Source organism: Lissotriton vulgaris, chromosome 4_1, assembly GCF_964263255.1.
Source record: "Lissotriton vulgaris chromosome 4_1, aLisVul1.2, whole genome shotgun sequence".
In the NCBI taxonomy this organism is placed as follows: domain Eukaryota; kingdom Metazoa; phylum Chordata; class Amphibia; order Caudata; family Salamandridae; genus Lissotriton; species Lissotriton vulgaris.
The window spans coordinates 1,210,289,155-1,210,310,753 of NC_141691.1; the positions used below are offsets into that span (position 1 = coordinate 1,210,289,155).

The 21,599-nt window shown below is 46.0% G+C and overlaps 1 protein-coding gene across 1 annotated transcript in view; it reads right to left on the reverse strand.

The window, feature by feature from the left end:
- The window catches only part of NFX1 (nuclear transcription factor, X-box binding 1), an 892,403-nt gene that overhangs the window by 687,975 nt on the left and 182,829 nt on the right, over positions 1–21,599 (reverse strand). The gene's annotated exons all lie outside the window — the stretch shown is intronic.

The following is a 21,599-nucleotide window of genomic DNA, read 5'->3' on the forward strand; positions in this document are numbered from 1 at the left end:
CAAGAGTTTGCTGCTTGAGCTGCTACTCTTTTGCCTGATGCCTCAAAGATTTTTGCTCCTTGTCTGGAGGAGCAGCATCTCCGGTAGTCTGGGAGTTAGCCCTTTTACGTGTGTTGGACACCACTAGGAAGTCCAGGGGTAGCTGGCCTTTTATGTATGTAGGATCAATAGGTGCAGCCCAATATTTCTTTTCAATTCTAGGGTTAATGACTCGTGCCCTAGCAGTGTCTTTAAAAATGTCATGTGCATGTTTTAAGACGCCCTTTAACATGGGGAGTGTTTTTACATGTCTCTCAGAAGTTGTGAGTGTATCAAAGAGAAAATCTTCTTCAATCGCATCAGAGTGCATATCTACGTTATGGTAGGTGGCTGCTCTATCTAGTAAAGAATTAAAGGCCACTGTATCTTCAGTGGGTGATGGCTTAGTTGGGTAAACTGCTGGTTCTGTAATGGGCAGAGTCCCCTCATTATCTGGTTCTCCTCCTGCACCCCATGACTGTTGATCGGGGTCTCCAGTTGGGTTATTGGATAACCAAACCCCACATCTCCATCTGGGTTGTAGTCAGGTGATGCTGGGGCATATGGGGTTGTAGGCATGGCTGGATTGATAGGTTCAAAAAGGATAGGAGAGGTAGCACAGTCCCGTTTCTTTTTGAGTGGTATCCAAGGAAAGTCTGCTATTGGCAAAGGCCTTTTCTTTTTTGTATACACAGTCACTTTGCCAGTTGTTGGGTCAATGTACAGCTTTGACTGGTCCTCTGTGGAAGGGTCTGGGTGAATAAACTCTTCCTCCACAGTCTTTGCCTTTGGTGCCATAGCTTTTGGTTTGCCAGATTTTGGATCTGTAGGTTTACTTGGTCCGACCGCTTTTGGTGGTTGGACGGGTTTTTGATGTTTGTCGAGACTTTTTGTCGGCTGGATGTCCTTAGCTGGCTTCACCACCTTTTTCGGACCGAGCGGTTTGTTTGGTTCGACAGTCTCTTTAGGTGTATGTGGTTTTGGCTCGATGCCTTTTTTCGGATCGAGGGGCTTCGGCTCGACCAATTTGTTTTCATCCACAGTAGGTTTCACTTTTGGTTCGACGTTAGTCTTGGGAGTCGGCCTTTTACTTTCGTCGATAGTGTTTTTCGCTTTGTCGATATTTGAGGCTTGTTTGCTCGATTCTACGTGCTTTGGCTTATAGGTCGATTCGACGTGCTTTTGCGTCGGATAGACGTGTTTTGGCTGCGAGGTGGACTCGACGGCTCTTGGTTTCGAGCTCGACTCAACAGATTTTGTCTTCAATGTCGACTCGACGGTCTTTCGCTTCGAAGGTTGCGTCGGGACTACGGCCTTCGGCTCGAGGACCTTGTGCTTAACTACTTTTGGATCGACGACATTAGGTCCGAAGACGGTGTTGTCGACGAGTTTCGGTTTCAATGGAACCGGCGCCGTATGGCGTGTCTCAGAGAACCTTTCGAATATGTTCTTAGCCGGGTGGTACTGCAGGGCTGTAGAACGAAAGTGTAGATCTTGGCTAAGGCCCAGTGGCGATGCCTCAACCCGAGTCTCTGATATCGGTGTAGTGTCTATATGGGACGGTGTACTCACGGTTCGCCCCTCGTCGTTATCGGAGTCGTCTTCAACCGCTACAATGTAGTCTTGATCGTATTCCTCGAGATCAACGATTTCTTCGTCCTCCTCGAATTAAGTTTCGGAGTCCTGCTCCGAGTATTGTTCTTCGGCTTGATCTGATTCTTCGGCGCTACCTAGTTCTTCTTCATCGTCGAAGATGTTGTCTGGTTCTGGCGCCGACCTCTGCATTTCTTGCCTCGCTGCCCGTCGATTCCGGATAGTCTTTTTCGACTGGAACTGGGCACAAGCTAGGCAACTATCTTCCTTGTGATCCGGAGATAAGCATTTGTTGCACACGGGATGCTTATCCGTGTGCGGGAACTTAGAGTTGCACTGCAGGCAGTATTTAAATGGACTTCGCTCCATCGACGGTCGGTCCACATGGTGTCGAGAAGGCCTCACAGCCCGATTCGACGACCGGAGTGCAATAGATGTTTCCGAAGTGTCTCGGTACCGAGCGCTAAACAATACTGACGGAACCAAAGGCCTTTTGGCCTTTACAGAAAGTTAGAGAATTCCGAACTTGGAGTGTAGGAAAGTACACCCGAACCTAATGGCGGAAAAAAACAATCTGAGGATGGAGAGGATGCCCATGCACACTGTAGTCCAAGGGAGGAGCCACCTATCTTGTGATACTTCGAAGACTATTCCAGGACAAAAACATGCAATCATCCGGATCCAACACTAGGCGGCGATCTATGCACAGATATGAATTCAGCAGCCCACATGCCTCGAAATGACTATATGTGAGAGTCAGTGATAGTAAGAGTGGCTATATGGAGTGTGTACTTGTATAAGTGGTTGTATAATAGAGTAAGTATGTGTTACTAGATGTTTGAATAAGTGAGGTAGTGTGTGTGTGTATAACTGTATAGGTCAGTAAATGAAAGTGTGATTGATTATTTGCCTGATTGACTAGGTGTGTGAGTAACTGTGGAGGCGTGCTGGTGTATGAGTGTCTGTGTAGGTGTATGAGTGCATATGATAGTGTTGTATTGATGATTGACCACATGTAAGAGTGATTGTATGGGTGAATGAGTGGATGTATATGTAGACCTAAAAATCAGTGACTAGATATGTAGTAACTGGTATTGGTGTGTCTATGGTTTCAAAAATTGTATTCTGTATTTTGGAGACGGTGTATCAAAGGTTATATTAGGGTGTGAGAAGGTGCATCAGATTTTCACATGGATGAAGTAATCAGTGATGTCATTTGAGATGTCACCAGTGATGTCACGAATGATGTAATATGTGACGTCTTCAGCAGTGCATTGCGGGGGCGCACGTTATAGTTAGCTGCACTAACTATAATGGGGGAATTTCTATGGTTTTGTATGAGTGAAATGTCCAACTATAACGTCCCTGAAACCTATGGTTTTTTCAGTGAATTTCTAAGGTTTTTTTAATTCTAATTTCTAACTGTAACGTGCCTGAAACCTATGTTTTTGTCAATGAATTTCTATGGTTTTTTAAATGCTAATTTTTAACTATATCTTGCCTGAAACCTACATGTTTCGACAATGTATTTCATGCATATTTCATCTTTTGTTCAATTCGCAATTACAGATGACATAGTCCACTAGGCAAGAGACATTGCTCCCAGTGCAGCCCGCCTAGACCACGTATCATCGCTGGCTCCAACAACGCTGAATGCTTCTGATGCCCCTACCTCAGTGCACCACAATTCCCGGACCCTTTCATTAGAATCTTCTCTGTATTATTTCACATCTGGTGCCCCTAGCTTACTGCAGCACAAGTCATAGACCCTTTATGATTGAATCTCTGTGTATGATCCAATGATTACTATTGTACTTGTTACCAGCACCAACCATTCCCGGAGGGCTGGCTTACACTCACCCCACACACATCCAGCACAGACGTCACTGAACATGTGACCCTGGTAATAAAAAGGAGCCGAGCGCACATGCCCGTACCCAGTTCCACTATCTATCTGTGTCCGTGTGTTCATTATGTATGCAAAATGCTGCCCCCGCGCCCTACCACATTACATTGTGCTGTAGATAGCGTATGCAACTATGTTACCTCTGGCAGTGAGGAAAACTTAGATGTAACTTTCTCTCGCTCATTCTACAAGTACGAACGTAGAGACCGCATCATTAGAGTACTGCAAGGAGAGTGTATAGTGAATTTATAAGTACATGGGGATTGCCAGAGTTTTCTTTTTTTTAATGCATATTTATATAGCGCAAACTAGACCCGAAGGTATTGGAGTGCTTTATATGAGCACCGTATTTACATTACACATTCAGGCACGCACAGATTAAGTGATTTGCCCACAAACACAGGAAGTGGACCCAATCCCAAGGCTCGAACCCTGGTTTCCAGCACCAAGGTCATCAGTCTAGCCGACGGACCACAAAAGTACATAAGTTGGCGGAGCCTAACTCCCAACACCAGCTTCGCTCTAATTGACTGCCCTCCATGTACCAAAAACTGCAACCTGAACCTTCCATGGCCCTGTATTAATACAGCTGCAACACTCCAGTGAATGTGCAATAAACATTCATATCCACAGAAATGTGTCATGTCCACCATCTTTCATGTGTGAAACTGTGGATGAATGTAGGGCCAGTGATTCCCCGTACCTTCCATGTTGGCCATGTTGTGGGATTTCACTTACAGAATGACACATTTGCGCTTGCGACCCGGGTGACGACAGCACTACAACACGGACACCCGCATCAGTTGATTCCTCATATAGCTCACGACGGAGCCACGCCCATAGCTCCGGAGTCATTCTTCAAAGCCTCACGCAGCACTGGCATACGCCAGGCCAGCCCACTCCGCTTACGCTTACAGGGAAGGACAACACCGCTACATGGCCCAGATTTTATTGTAGTTGTTGGACCTAGTGTTAGCATGTCACATAGGGTAGCCTGTCCTAAGGTAAGACAGTCAGTTCCTTGAGGTACAAGTGTAAAGTTTGCGCTCCACCCAGCAGTAACTCAATGCACTTCCACACAAAAATGACACTACACTAAAATTTGTGGAAAAATACGAGCTGTTTTATAAAAGTTCTCTTAGTTTCTTTGTTTGCCAATTTCCACCATCAAATGTAATTAAGTTCTCACAATCTCATTTCTTCTCTAAATAGAGCAGGTAAACATTTACATCTTTCAACAGATCATGTGCAACAGTAAAGCTCTCCAATAAACACTTTTATACCTCCTCCTGAAATTATGCTCTTACCATACAATTAAATCCTACCCACACATATTTCATTCGAGGAAAAACAGATTGGCATAACTATTCCCCAGATGACTCCAGGTTAACGATTTTCTAGAAAACCCCATCAAACAGGGAACCTCTTCTCCAGTACTAGATGAAGAAGGTTACATACCACTGTAGCTGAGAGAGAACAGGCAAATTAACTTACATTGGCTTCCGTCAGGTCCAATCCCCCTCAACAGAAGAAGAATCTAAGTTTTACACAGGTGAAGCCTTGCCCAGAAGATTCCCCGCTAACAACTAGGATAAATCAGCTGGCTTATTAAGGAACTTCTTCCCAGCAGGCCCCCTATTTCCTCATTAACTCTGGAACCAGCCAGTGCCGTACTGATTCATGGCAATTAATTAGATTGGATGTAGTGCTGCCCAGTTCTCCTTTACCGGCAGACGTTGCGTTTGTCCTGCTTCACCCTCCCCGCACCTTCCCAGCTTACTTGGCTGCGTAGTACATGTGTTCCGGTCAACGACCGCCCCCTTCCTCTTCGTGTACTTTTTTCCGTTAAAGAAAAGGGTTTCCCTGCTCTCTCTCCTGTCAGGAGAGCAGGCGCCCTTCTGTGTGTGTCACTCGGCGGTCCCTGGCAGACCGGCAGGCGTTCCACGGAGCCACTCCTGCTCCAGCGTTGGGCGGGCCCCGTGCACTCCTCCTCACTGACTCCTCCCTCAGGGCTCCGCCTGCAGTCGTCCTCTTCCGGCGCTTCCACGCCCTCTCATGCGTCACCGGGGTCATCCAGCAGCCGACCTCTTCCGACGCCTCTACGCTTCTTCCTGCGTCACTGGGGTCCTCCCCGAGAGTCGCTCCGACCACGGAGCAGAACAGCTATGCGGTAAGCTTTCAACTGTGCGATAACAGCGGTTCTACGGTCGCGACTTCTCACAGCGCCTCAGTTGGGTTGGGGCTGACCTCACAGCCCAGTCATGAAGCTTTTCTCCACTTAACAGAGAGGTCCAATCAATACCTCGAGGCGGTGTCACGCCAGACTCAGCTTCACCCCACTCCTGGTTGGGTATTCCGGAGCAGGCAGGGTTACAAGCTGGGGGCAAGTGTGTTTACCATGGAGACAGGGCTTGGTAGACAGGCAAGGGGACACGTCAGCCTGGAAGGCTAGTCCGCCTATATGTCAATCTCTCCCCTCTCAATGCGTGCTCCTCCTCACTAGCCGCCTTACTCCTGACCAGTCCCACTTCACACTTTCCCTGACCAGCTCTAAAATGGCCGCCCTGGTTCTGGTCTTATATAGGCTGACCCTCAGAGGCCCAGAAGGGACCAGAAGGTTCTAGAGGCTCCTATTCTTCCCTATGGGTCAAGACTCAGGGGTGGCAGTTGTGGCAGTTGCTGTCCATCATTTTGTAGGTCTGGATGGATTTTAGTCAGAAAAGGCTCCTAGGCCTTAAGTAAAAAACTATGAGGGCAAAAGAGCATCTATCCCCCAGGTCAACACCACAAAAATATCCAGTGGACATAAAAATTAAGGGATATGAGGGGCAGAAAGGGGACAAAAATAAATAATAAATAGGAGGGACAACCCAAAGGGCAGACAGGTCTAACAGTAGTGATCTGCTGGTCACAGCTCTAGTTGTCAGTACACCACAGCCACTCCCTCACGGCTAGTATACACCCACACCACACCCATCCAGCACAGGCGTCACAGGACACGTGACCCTACCAATACAAAAAGACCGGGCGGACGTCCTATATGCCATTTTAGAGTTGCTCCTACAGCATTCACTGTGATGGCCCGTCCCAGTGGTCCAGACACCTCATGTAGGCCTGAGCCATCGAGCAGGGGGGCCTACCGCCACATATGTGGCCTCACTGGTCACCGAATTAGTCGCACCACAAGGACTGAGCGGAGGAGCAACCTGCAATGATGATGGGTGCACTAGTACGTCCTCTGCCATGGCGATATCACGACTTCGCACCAAATGTGAGACTTCTTGACTTGCCAAGCGGGGCTGCATGTTGTGGAGGGTGCCCTGTCCGCGAAAAGGTGAGCAGTGAGGCCTGGGTGCGCAGCGGCAGGCAAATACCTGTGGGCAGCGGGCGTGGATGGGGTGCAGCAGCTTTGATGCAGAAAGGCTGCACAGCGATTTAGGCGTATGCAGTCGTATATACCCTGCCATTACCCTTTCTTATTGCATTTTGAACAAGTTTTCAAATAGCTGGCCAGTTTTAAGAGTCGGCTAAATGTCCGTCGCTCCCACATATGTAGCAAAGTAGTTGAGTATTTCTTTTTTCATACTTTGTACCCCTAATTTTACCATCCAATTTTGATGAACGTTCCACTCTCCATTTTATTTTTTCAGGAGGTAAGGTGTGTTGGAAGCATCGAAGCATGCAGACACGAGCGTTACATTTGTCTCACAGCTCGCGGCTGCCTCGCTTCGCTTTGGGAATGTTATGTTTTGAATGTGAGAAAGTTGGGAGGTATAATTTAACAGGCGTTCAGTCATTCTTGCTTTATACTTGCTGCTTACATAACATGGTCTGAAGATTAAACCACATCAAGAGAATTACAGTCTCTGTCTTTTCATTCCTGCATACTGGTCTTTCCTACAATTACAAATTCTGTACTATCTTTCAGATGTGCAGCTTGAGGGTGCACTATGTCCCCACACGTGGTTGGAGATACACCGGTGAGCTGCGAATATATATATATATATATCACTCTCTTTCCAATCTTATCTTGCTTTTTATCTAACAGGCTCTGATTCGCAAATTGATGTCGTCTCCCCCCCCCCCCACCCTCCCCCCCCCCCAACACCATCAGAGCTGAACACGTGTAGAACCTGCGATGATGCATAGGCATCCTGGCAATCAACACCCACTTTTAATTGTGAGCTCCGTTGACCGCGTGTACGCAACGGCTGAGGAGGTTGCTTCGGCAATGGTCGACTCTCTTCGACACATGCCGGTAGCGGAAGGTGAGCAGAGAGGCTTGTTTGCGCAGCAGCGGGCACTCACCTCCGGCCAGTGGGAGTGGATGGGGTGCCGCAACCTGGATGCGCAGAGGCAGCCAGTCAGCTCCGGATAGTCTGAGTGCATGGAAAGCAGCAGCCTGGGTGCGCAGCAACTGTTCTACACCTCTGGGCAGTGCAAGTGTATGGGCTACAGCAGACTGGGGACCATAATATCAAGAACGGGGATAACATTATCACCGCTTTAGCAGCAGGAAACTGTTGCTAAAGCGAGAATTACATTGCACGCCTTATTGCACAATAGCTCTGAGCGCATATTGGCATTCTATAAACTCATATTTTGAGCTAGTACTATAGGTGCTAGAAAACACATTGCACAGGAATAAAAAAAATAAGACAGCAAAAGTTAGATCCTACCTTTACAATATCACCACCGGAGTCAGCCCCTCAGTTATGTTTCTCGAGAGTTACTTGAACTGTGATGGCCACATGGGGATAGCCTTGCTCAGACAGGGGACAACCGGTTTAACCTAATCGCTGCTAAGGAGATTTTCCTGGTGTGCTGGATCCTTTGAAATGGGTGTGGTCATGACAGAACGGTTCCGTCATGAGCACAGCTCAACTTAAAAAAGAAAGAAAATAAAAACTATTTCATATGAACCTACTCCCAGCTCCCTAGCGTTAATTAATTACTCGCTATACTATTCTTTTTGAGGACCTTACTAGGCCACCCTTGAACCATTGTTTTTAAAAAAGTTAGACCCAATTCCTGGCAACTTGGACAGGAACATTGTAGCCGGGCCTGGTATTATGGCTGGAGTTAATATACAGGGAAACAAAGACTGCCCCCAAGGAAAGAGTGCCAATCAACATCTGGTGGGAGGGGGGAATGCTAATAAGCAGCAGGGAGGCCTGTTGGGACCACTATGCTCTACTAATCATCAAAAGAATTCGCTGCCACACATTGATTTACCCCCTGAGTCGGTACCCTATGTTGTTGTGTTGACAGGAGTGCCAGAATTAGCCATGGGGAGGGTGGAGTCTTATAGTGAGGTAAAAAAAAACTGTGTATTGGTTGAACACTAATAGAGCCCTCCCTTTGAATGTACACAGTAAAATTCTGTTTGTCCGCAGGGTAAGCTGGATAGGACGCAGAGCAAAGGATATAGAGGGTAATTGTATAATTATTAATTTTAGTGATAGTAGGGCAGTGCATCATATTTGCGGTGGGTTTAACCAGAATGTGAGATCCACTATTCAACCCTTTGATCTCAGTTACCTTTATACCACCGCAATGAGAAGGGAAAACTTTGGCCAGCAGGGAGCGAACTGTGAAGAGCGATCTCGACCGGGACACTTAGGTGATAGATTTGCGTGTGATGGGTTTAATTTACCGGGGAGCTGCCATTTTTCTCCCATTGTACAGGGACCAAACAGATTTGCACTATTTTCAAGGCTGGACAATTTCGATTGACTAACTGATGGTTTAGAGCCCCAAGCATCAATTGTTCAGGCCTCAGAACCAGCTCATTCATTTCCTATAGGAGCGGGGTCTTTGGTACAGACATCGTTTGAGCCCCCTATTTCGAATTCACCGGAGCTTTTTCCCATTGTATCATTCGGGGATCATCAAGAGGACTATAATGTTCTGTCCTGGAACATTGCTGGGTTGGCAGAGAAGATCGCAGATCCAATGTGGGTGCAGTTTATCAGTCAGTTCTCCTTGATATGTTTGCAGGAGACTTGGCTGGTGAACTGCAACCTATATCTGGAGGGGTACAAAGCTTTCTATGTCCCTGCTGCCCCTTCGGCAAGTCGAAGGGCAAGGGGTGGTTTAGTTATTTTTACATCTCTAGCTTTGAAATGCAGGATTAAGGTCCTCCCATTCGCTCAAAGTGACTCCCAAGCTATTCTATTAAAGCATGGAAATGCTAGTGTGTGTTTAATTAACTTTCACAATGCATTGAATAGACAGGGGGTCTATCAGATAACACTGCTGAATGGGCTTCTTAAGGAGCATTGTGCTTATGTCTCTCATAGCCTTATGATAGTGGGAGACTTTAATGTCCACCCGTGTGGTGACCCTGAAACAACTAGGATGGGTGATATGGGATGTGCCAGGATACGGGGTCTCCACTTTTAGCACTCAGCGCAAGGAAATGTACTCTATGATCTGCTTAATGATTACGATCTGTTCTCGTCTATGTCTTTTGCTGTTCAGTCTAGTAAACAGCCCGTGCCGCCCTTTAAAGGGCATAGTGGAGGGTTCTTTATAGATCACATTTTAATCTCTGTTAGCTTACACGCTATTCTTCAGGGTTTTAAAATTATGGAGAGCTCATTCAGTGACCACAATCCAGTGTGTGTGCAGTTGGGGGGTGGTATATTGAATAGGAGGGCCAGGGAGGTAGATGCCGGGCGTGCTTAAACTGAAAGATGGTAGGCATCACCTTAAATGGTCCCAGGTGACTCCAAACCTTTTCTATGAAAAGGTCCAGGAGTCTTGTGTTGCAGAATTTGCATTTTGTGTGTCCCCTGACTCTTCAGCAGCAAGCGTCCTAAACTCATTTTCATAGATTGTTGCTAAGGTGGGGCTTTGCTTTCTGTCCCTGCACGAAAAACATCATCTAGCGATCCTAAATGGTTTAATTCCGCATGCTCTAAAGCAGCCAGATTATTGAAGGATGCATTGAAAGTTAAACCGAGGGATCTACCTCGGGTTCGTGCCCTTCGCCTTAACTACAAAAAGATACAGGCAAGCCGCAATGCGGAATTGAAGGAAGCAACTTGGCGCGAATTGGTAGACCCCAGCACGTTAGGTAGTAGTGCTAAATTTTGGGGCATTATCAATAGACCTCTTTTTTAAATGATTATGGATGAAGGTCTTGGTACCAACATACTGGAAGAGGATTGGGTCTCGCATTTCAGCCACATTTCTTTCACAACAAATGTTATTGATTGATCAGGTAAAGGCATAGATACAGTTCTCCACAATCAGGAGGTCACTGGAAAATATCAGCACATGTATATCATGGTAGCCCAATCAATGCAAGAAACATTTCTCCCTAACCCCCCCACCTCCCACAACCACCCAGGAACCCCACTACCCACCCCTTATCCCTCCCTAGCCCTGTACACGCGATCACATTAAGCCTCCTGTAAGTGCAGTCCGTATGCCAGGCGCCATGCGCCACTCTAGGCCTAGTGCCCATCACCCAGTTCCAGATCGTCATCCGGTTCTGCTGGGGGATCCAGAGTCAAACCCCAGTAATCTGTCCACCATTTCCAGATTTTGTGATGTTTCCGGGGGCAACCTCTGGCCTCGAACACTGGGCGCTCTAGCCCATAAAATAATCCAGTTCAGACTTCCATGCATTCAGGGGGGGGGGGGGCTCGCTCATTCTTCCACGCTCGTGCCAAGTCCCGCTTGGCCACCACGAGGCCCAACAGCAAAAGGTGGCTTTATTCAGCCACATTTTTAAGAGCGATTTATCCCTTGTTCGACCACAAGCTAGCTCTCAAAATAAATAATGCCCTGGTTGTATTCTCCCAGAGTGAAGTGGAGAAAGGCAAAGCTGGTTTGTCGTGTAACAAGGCGCCAGGTCCGGACGGTATTCCGCCGGACCTATTTAAATCAAATCCTTCACTTTGGGCCCCGGTCTTGCTGGGTGCGCTTAATGCAGCCGCTAAGGCCGGTTGCCTAAAGTCTTGGGGCTCATCCACTATTGTACCAGTGTTCAGAAAAGGTGATCGCAATAGTACATTGAACTATATTTATTTATTTATTTATTTATTTCGATTTATATAGCGCTATATAACCCCGGGGTCTCGAAGCGCTTGTCCAGTAAACACCACAGGAACCAAAAGAAACACTACAGGAAATTTATATCCCTCCCCAGGCTTTCTGGAAGAGAACAGTCTTCAGCCTCTTCCGAAAGGTCAGCAAATTGGTTTTCTTTGCGCAAGTCCACCGGTAGACTGTTCCAGGCCTCTGGGAGGGTGTTAGAAATGGCACGACCGCCCACTGTCGCCAATCTAAAACGAGGTTGCATGAGCAGGGTTGCTTCAGCAGATCTTAACACCCTGGCCGGTGTGTATGGGGTCAGGCGGGTCTTGATGTAACTTGGTGCCTTACCATAAAGGGATTTATGTGCAATGCATAACCCTTTAAAGAGCACCCTCTGCCTTATTGGGAGCCAATGTAGCTCCCAATAAGCAATAGTAGCTAACTATAGGCCGATTTCCCTTATTAATTCCGTAGTAAAGGTTGTGGGAGGGGTTCTATTGAATAGAATGGCTACCTGGGCGGAAGATAAGATCATTTCAGATATTCAATATGGGTTCCGACCAGGGCACTCTACTATAGCCCAATGCCTCAACCTTTATCAGAGCCTCGAGAAGTACACAGTTGCCCGAAACAGGACAATCTACTTGGCCTTCATGGATCTCTCCTCTGCTTTTGACTGTGTCAATCTGAGGAGAATGTGGCAATCAATGAGGGCCATGGGGGTGGAGGACAACCTGATGGAATTCCTGAGGGATCTGCATAGTGATACGAGGGCAAATATTAGGTTTGCTCAGGACCCTGGGGTTTCCAGGGATTTTAGTATCGAAAGGGGTGTAAGGCAGGGGTGCATCCTTGCCTGTTTCTTTTTAACCTTTATATTAACAACTTGGGTAGGATTTTGTTAGAAACAGGGGCTGATTTTCGATATGTGGGACGAAGGGGACTGCCCGTTCTGCTTTATGCGGACGATGCGGTTCTCCTAGCCCGAACCCCAAAAAGCCTGCAAACCTTCTTGGATACCTTTTGCAGCTTTATGGCAGACCACGATTTGGCTGTAAATAACTCAAAATCATTTGTAATGCAAGTTGGGACATGCCCGAAGAAGCAGTATTCCTTTAGGATGAATGCAGAGAAGGTGCCTATAACCCCAACCTTCTCTTACCTGGGCGTCCTAATGGATGATCGTTTGGACTGGAATGCCCTGGTTAGGAGAAGGAAGGGGGAAGTGACAAGAGTAAATGCATCTATTATCAACTATGCCACAAAGATGGGCAAGCGCCAAATTGCGGCATTACTGAAAATGTACCAAGCAAAAAGCGTAGCAACTGCCATCTACGGAAGTGAACTATGGGGATATGTAGCCTCGGAGGGAATCCAGGTGGCTGAAATGAAATGAAATGAAAAATTCTACTTGTATAGCGCATAACCACCCAGAGGCCTCGCAGCGCTTTAGACTGAATTGGTGTGTCGGGCTACTGGGTGAAAATTAGTACGCCTTTGAAAACAAGTAGGTTTTTAAATCTCTCCTAAATGACATTCGGTTGCTGTTTTGTCTGAGAGTTAGGGGCAGGGAGTTCCATAATTTCGCCGCTGTATGAGTGAAGGAGCGTCCACCCCAACGGGCTTTCTTGACTTTTGCCATAGCTGCCAAATGCAATGAGGCCAAGCGCAGGGCTCTGGATGGTGAGTAAGGCCGCACTAGAGGGCGCAGGACTGCCGGGCCAGTTTGATGGAGAGATTTGTGCAAAATGCACATGGCCTTAAACTGTGTCCTGGCAGCCACTGGAAGCCAGTGGAGTTCCTTTAAAGCATTCCTCGCTGATTGCCAGCGGGGGATGTTGAACAATAGTCGGGCGGCACAGTTTTGGGTGACTTGAAGTTTTTTCGTCACTGCTACCGGGGCTCCTAGATATAAAACGTTTCCATAATCCAGGCGAGAGAGTATCAGGGCCTGGACCATGACCCTTCTTGCCTAGAGTGGAAGTAGGGGGAGCACTTTACGGAGCATTTTCATTAGCCCCATACAAGTAGAGGCAGTTTTGGTGGCTTGAACTGAAAAATCCAGCGCTCTATCAAGCCAGATTACCAGGCTCTTTATCTGGTCCTTAGGAGGAGGGGGGACACCGAGGCATAAAGGCCAGCTAGAAGCTAAGGAAGTAGGGGAGGGATTACCTAGCATCATGATCTCAGTCTTCTCCCCGTTGAGTTTGAGGTGGGAGAGTTGCATCCACCTAGCAACAGCCTCCAGACAAGGGCCCAAGGTGTTAGACGAACCCTCATTGTGGTCCAAAGAGACCACAAGTTGGGTATCGTCTGCGTAGGTGACAATCCGCACACCAAAAGGGAGGACTATCTTCTCTAGAGGCTGCATATAGACATTAAAACGTGTGGGGCTCAAGGAGGAACCCTGCGGAACCCCACAGCTAAGTGGATGCTTTGATGATGCCACCTCACCCTCAAACACCTGAAAAAAACGTTCCTCCATGAAGGAAGAGGCTGAGAATCATTTCCTAAAACAACTGCTGCGGGTTCCCAAAGGTACTGCTAATCTAATAGTACATGAAGAGACTGGGACTGCATTTATTTCTGATACTCTGGCTATACCTCCACTGCTCTTTTGGCTCAATTGCTGGCTGAATAAAGATTTGAGCCTTAATCATGAAAGAAGTAATGAGTCTGGACCATATGCTTGATATCCCATGGCTTAAAAATATAAAGGGTTGTTTTTGTGATTTGGGGCGCCCAGACTGGTTTTTAAGACCCGGTTTTATAACTGCAAAAGACGTGGTGTTTGTAAAGGAATCTTTTATTTTGCTCAAAAAAGCAAACAGAGACTGGGTAGAATTATCAAAAACCAGCGTCCGGAAATTTGTGATGCTAAAAACTACTCAGAGTACTGAGCCCTATCTTTTAATGCCCCTGTCGAACCACAAGCGGTTCTTATTGACCAGGTTTAGAATGGATTATTTCAATTTTTTACTTGCTGTTCCTCTGAGGTGCCAGAGAGGACAAGTGCTAGCACCCTGTGGCTGTGACGGAGTGTCTCCACAGGACCTGCTGCACTTCATGTTCATTTGTAGCTTCTAAGATGCTCCCCGGAGGTTCTTTTTAAAACCACTTTTAAAAAAACTAAATTTTTCCAAAGTGCGCCCAGCCCTTTATTTTCTACAAATGTTAAAGCCTGAATGCATCCCATTTGTAGTTGGATTTTTGAAATGTTAATTGAAATATAGAAAATGTATGGAAGATTAATTTTTAATTGAGGACAGTTTTTTTTCTGTAATACAGTGTTGAGACCACATGGCCCTTTTAACCAGTTAATTAATTCATCTGTAATGCTGGTATCTCCTTTTATTAACTGGATGGCCCATCCACCCTGTAATAATAATATGTTTTTTTTTATATATTATGTATACAATGGGATTGTCGCTTAATATATCTAGGATTTGGACATGCCCTGTTTTTCTTATGCAATCTGTAATCTTTTATGGTTTTCTATTTTGTAAACCGAATAAAGTCTTTGAACTTAAACTTGAATGAATAAATACGCCATGTTACTGCCCATCCGATCTTTAAACTGATGAAATTGCATAAGTATGATAGGATGGATAGAATAGACCGATGTTCCCTTATTTGACCTTTACGGAGAACTATATGTTGGGGGTTTTTGTTCCAAATTACCAGGTGGCAATACCATTATTGTTGATGTTATTACAGCACTACATAAGTCGCAGAGGCATCACGAGTCCCTCATTAGTTAGTCCATATAATCGAGCTGACAGCACTTGCTGGAGCTGGTGATAGGTTTCTCCCCTGAATACGACATTACATGGCCCAGATCATGAAAAGTATGATACATATGGTTCACAATGCTAGGAAAGATACCCATATGCCCTTAGCACTCATTTTTAAGAACAAAATGTTCTTTTGCTTGTTTTCTTGTCTGCCACAAACAAATTCTGCTGGAAAATTCATGTACCTACTAGTTAAGTCTAGTTTATCAGTTATTCATGTAATATGTTACATTCACAGTTTTAGAGTTTCCCGCTACACCTATAATATGAGAGCATGGTCATAAAGGGCAAAACATGGTTGTTCTTATGCAAGGAAAATAATTTTGGAGGTGTCTGCTGTTCTGCACAATAGAGAAAGTTCACAAAGTAGAAGCTGTTTCGTGCAAAAGAATAGTTATTTTGAAATTCCTTTTCTTTGAGGTTCCTCAGATTAATAATATAAGGGCGTTTTTGATGTAGAATATCCTCTTTTGATTAATTATTTTCATGTTGTATCTAAAGATTCCTGTTCTGTTCACTAACAGATATCTGCTGCCCTACAACCATTGCCAGAGGGGCCCGGACATCAAATCCAGCTTGGAGCCAAGGTGAAGGGAACCAGCACAGGTGTTGCCGGCAACTAGGACAGAGGTGAAGGTAGAAGACCGGAAGAAGCGTTTACCCCTACCACTGTCGGATAAATCTTGGGTGAAAGACGGGGTCACAAATCAGGATGGAGAGCTAATCCTTCGCTTTGTTCCAGTTTTTTGTATGCCCAACTGAGAGAGGCACAGACCAATAACAAGAGCAAGGAGGTTTTGCCTGAGGTAAACCCCCCTGAAACTAGGGTTGCTTCGGATCTGTGCATCAGGCCTCTGAGTTCCGGTCCCCAAGTGAAAGCAAGTCTGCACCTTTGTTTGTTGATAAGGAGGTGCCTGGGCACACTGGGTACAATCTGCGGCCCGACGAAAGAGCAGTGCGCCAGCGGAGCAACACAGGAGTTAGGGAAGAACTTAAGTTCAGGGTACAGGTGCAGTGCCTCTGGTGCCTGTTAGATTAGAGTGAATAATAATGGTGCACTGTCTGAGACACTGGACAGGAACGTTGAGGGTATTTGCCCTGGAGGGTGATTGCCCTATCCTGAAAGAAAAACTTTATCCTTAGCCTGTGCTGTGATTGTTTTTCTGGGTTGCAAGTTGTGCAGCTCCACCGTGGAAGAAGTGAACACTTGATGAACGATAAGAGCCTGCCTGTGAGGCTCAGACGGACACAGGGAGAAGACTCCCCTCTGGCCGGTTGTACAGTGGCTTCAATTTCCCTAGTACTTTTTTTGTTAGCAATGTACCCCTTTGGTCGTCCCATTTTTGAGGAGGAGCCGCCCATTGCGGCTCCTTGTCCTAATTCCCATGGCCCCGTTTGGTCCTCATGGTCCCCAAAACAAAGATTGTTTTTGTGACAATTATTGTATTCATATTTGGAATACTGTTTTTTTCTGCAAGACAAATATTTTGTGCACATTTTGATAAATACTACTCCGCCCTCCCCAAACATATCATTGGTATTCTAGCCCTCATAAAAAAGAATACTAGAAGGTTTATCAAGATAATGTTTATATTTGAACATAACTTCCATGTCCCTTCTACTGCATAGCGATGTCTTCAGCTAATGCTAAAAGGGCCATCAGTGGAAAACGCAGGTAATAGCCTTAGCATGACCTGAAGCCATTTTAGTTGTGGCATCCATTTTGTTAAGCCATGTGATTCTGCCATCTTCACTGTTTCCTGCCTTTCTACTCTGCTCGAGTCATCAACTGAAGGCCTGTAGCTGCTAGAATGTACCTGTCTTAGAATGTAACTGTCAGGCTGTTTCAACTGACATAAGCAGTTCTATCTCCCCTCCCACTCTGCTGACAAAGTGGTTTCTACCTGTCCATGTTAGTCAGTATCTATTCCTGTGTAGGCCTGTACCTTCTATTTGAATCTCCATGCTTACTCAGCAACAAACAGGGTATATAAGACCCTTGGTTTCTGTATTCCATGTACTACCTCATAAAATGCCTGAGGGTGTTGTATTGATGTAGTACCACTCATGAGTGATTAATAAACTTGTAATTTGATATTCCAGCTTCCGTGCCAATCTCTATTTTGTTGGTTTAAGGACCAGTGGACAGATAAGGGTGAACCCCTGCAGCAGTGAGCCCCTAAAAAGGCTAATTTCCACAGGCAGGCCTGTAGGTCCATTTTGCATGGCCTTGCATAGGTTGCTTAATACATGCTTCAGCCCATGAGAGGCCTCTGGGGTACCTATGCCCTGGGTACGTGTGTACCATATACTAGGGACTGATAGTTTAACCTCCTGCAGAGATATTTCCTTCTACATAGTGCTTTTACTGCAGCATTCCGAAAACACTGGACTACGGGAAGACAGAACCTAGAGCGTTAGATTGCTGTAGATATGTAGTCCTTTCTGCAGGTAGTATGAAAACAGTCTCCTGCATATATGGAGCCATCAGACGGGACGTTCAGAGGCCCATGGAGCGACTAGGAGCACAATGGGAGGAAGACTTAGGGGTACCAATCGTAGCATAAGACTGGGATGCCATTGTGGCGCACACCCTGAAGGTCTCTAGAAACACTAGGTTCAAGCTCATAAACTACTACGTATTTAATAGGGCGTACCTCACATCGGCCAGAATCAGGCGCTACTTCCAAACGGAGGAAGCGGCATGCCCACGATGCGGGAACAGAGAGGCACACATTCTTCACATGTTGTGGGACTGCCCAGGCTTGAGGGAATTCCGGGAGGAGGTACTAACGACTGTTGAGCGAGTCATAGATAAGGAAATTGCGCACACACCAAGTCGCTGTTTACTCCACTGGTTTGTGCAAACGGCCAAGACAAAGGTTACTGGGAGATTCCAAGACTTAGCATTTGTACTAGCGAAAAGGGAAATCACAAAGAATTCGAAGTTCGTAAGAGGCCCCAAAATAGGGACCTGGAGAAGGTAAATGGAGAAATGGGCAACTGCAGAACACAGAATCTTACTGCGCATAGTGAACAGAGGCGTGGGGAACCTAGAAATAGCGAGAGCCTGGGGGAACCTAGTGAATGACCTGCAAACATGAGACCTAGATGACACAACAGATGACCAGCCAAATTCGCCACCGCAGGACAGGGACAATGAAATAGAGACACTAGGGATACAAGGGATGTAATGGACCTAAGACATGGCGAGAGCTGCGAAAACCCCTGATTTTCCCCACTCCCTCCCACTTACCACGCATTGCCCAAGTAAAGACAGCACAGATAGATGAAGAAGTAGCACACACCGCTGACACATACAACTGGAAATTAAGCAACTCGTTTGGGGGTGGGGGTGATTGGGAGTCAGAACTGGTTGAAGTTGTTGAATAATCTACTCTGACCAGACATGGACATAGGAAGAATAGAAGAGTAATTTAATGTAAAACTATGAAACAGATGTATGCTATTTGATATATGAACTGCTTCGGCGAATGTTATATGAACCAAATGCCATTAAAATCTGTTTTTTTTTTTTTTTTAAAACATATACTAGGGACTGACAAGGGTACCCCAGTATCCAATCTGGATTGTACCTAGGTACATGACATAACATGTTTGGGAGAAAGCAGATAGACGGGTCCTGATTAGCAAGATCCCAGTCAGACTAGTCAAAACAGTGTACCATCAAGCAAAAAGGGGGGGCAACCATAAGAAGCTGATCCTACTTTCCTACAACCATTCACACAAACAGCTTTCCATGTTATAATCAAATGATAAGAACTATGACCACATTATAACTATGATCCACCTGGAAGTGTGTTCATGCATGTAGTACAATGATATGGCAGTCTCTGCAGCCAACACAGTGGTTATATTTTACTGCCTGAATTGCAACCACATTCCATTCTAATTAAATCGGCACACAATTTAGCCACAACATAGGTACTAAAGAGCCACACAGGCTAACTCCCAGCCTAAGGCCCCCTTAACATGAGATTGAACAGTAGCACTGGAGCCACTGTTGTACCATGTCAACGTGGTAGTGTCTAAATAGTGCTACATTTTGGAGTGTTGATGTAGTGGGACTGCACTCGCCCTCAGGCGAGTGCTTACATCTCGCCTGAGGGAGGTGGGGGTGGGGAACACTGCCCTGGATCTCTTGACCTCTTTCCTAAATGGGAGGGAACAAAGTCAAGTTGGGAGAGTTCCTATCTCCATCCCGACCAGTGCTGTGTGGGGTCCCCCAAGGGTCGGCACTTAGCCCGACCCTTTTCAACATCTATGTGACCCCACTAGCCAGGCTTATAAGATCTTTCGGGATGGAGGTAGTGTCGTATGCAGACGATACCCAAATACTCGTCTCTCTCCCCCATTCAGATGTGATTATCGCCTCCAAGTTTAGATCTTGTATGGAGGCGGTTGGTCACTGGATGATTCAGAACTCTCTTAAACTGAATGGGGAGAAGACTGAGGTGATGGTGTTCGGCGGGAAAGAAAATATCTGGTCAGCAAACTGGTGGCCTGACTCCTTAGGAATTTGTCCCTCCCCCACAACATCTGCTAAGAATCTTGGGGTGATGATAGATCCAGCCCTTGATATGGGCAGTCAGGTGAGCAGAACGGTCTCCACCTGCTGGGGCTTGATTCACACCCTGCGAAGGATCAGGAAATATCTTTCCCTGCAGGCTAGAAAACAAATAGCCGTCGCACTCATTGGCTCTCGTTTGGACTACTGTAATGCGCTGTATGCTGGGCTAACCCATAGCCACATACAGCGCTTACAGGTGGTCCAAAACGCCATAGCCAGATTTGTCCTGGATATTCCCAGACGTTCCTCAGCCACTGCGGCCAGAAAAACGCTGCATTGGCTACCGGTAGAACTTCGAATTCGGTTCAAAGTCCTCTGCATGACCTACAGAGCCATCGCAAATAACAGCGACACGGGCATTGGGTCTATCATCTCCCATTACATTCCCGGTAGGAACCTGCGTTCCTCTGTGAAATTGCTTTTGACAGCCCCCCCGCGTACGAAGAGCCAAATGGGGTGGCAGGGCTTTCTCTAAGCTAGCCCCCAAATGGTGGAATGATCTCCCTCTTGACTTGAGATCCCTTCCATCTTTACAGAAATTTCGCGCTGCCCTAAAAACTCGACTCTTCCGACAAGCCTATTTGTAAGGACATCTGTTTCAATTTTTGATTGTATTGTTAGGCGCCTTGATACCTGCGGGTTATTGTTTTGCGCATTATAAATTGTTTTCAAATCAAATCAAATCATGGTAACATGGCAGCACCACAGAAATTAAGTAAGAGCATGTTCAATCTGTCATAAACAGATCACAAATGCACCCCCATGAATTCAGCACGTTGTCAACATAATCCCCAGCACTATCACAAGATGTGCATAGTGCACTGGAGGACTGTATTCAAAGGGAGATTTTAAGTTATACGCCTTCCCAAATTTTAAGTCTAATTTCTTCATGTGGAATGTTCAACAGACATCTTGCAACCTGCATTAAAAAATACCTTTTGACCAACAGAGGCACCTCATCTTGGTGCACTAAATAAAACAGCACTCTGGTGAGATTTAGGGTGCATAGTAATGACAGGCCTGCCAGACATAGCTGCCACAGTACCGCAAGGGAAATCTTACTAATACTATCACCGCTAAAAATAAATACCTAAAAAACTCTGCTATTAATGCCTGCACTCCAAAGTGCTTCTTTTAATTCATTTGGACAAGCCAGAAACATCTATGTAGTCAAGACATTGCAGAGATGCTCAAGTGTTAGATTGGTAAATGTTCGTATAGGGGTTCTACAGTGATAGACGTTTGTAGAAATAAAGGTGCTGAAAAGAGCAAACATACAGGTGGAAAATTAGACATCTCAATAAAACCGCCTGCAACGGTATACCACCACTTTATTGTGGCAATAGGGAAGCTACTAAATGTGCCTTCATAAATAAACAGAGGTCAAGCTCCTCTAGCTCCTCCACTATGCATATATTCTCCTCTCTTAGTCTTTCGGTTACTTCTGCTACATCCTTCCACTTCCACTCCAAAGAAGGACATATACTATGCAAGATATCTTCCTTAATCAATCGTTACACATAAGTAGGAAGCAGTTTAGTATGTAGAATGGGAGACGGCAGACATAGACCACTGTATAAGACAACTGCGTAAAGAGAAAACACAGCAGCAGCACACCACACCTAATCAGCAGCATGCTCAGCGTGCA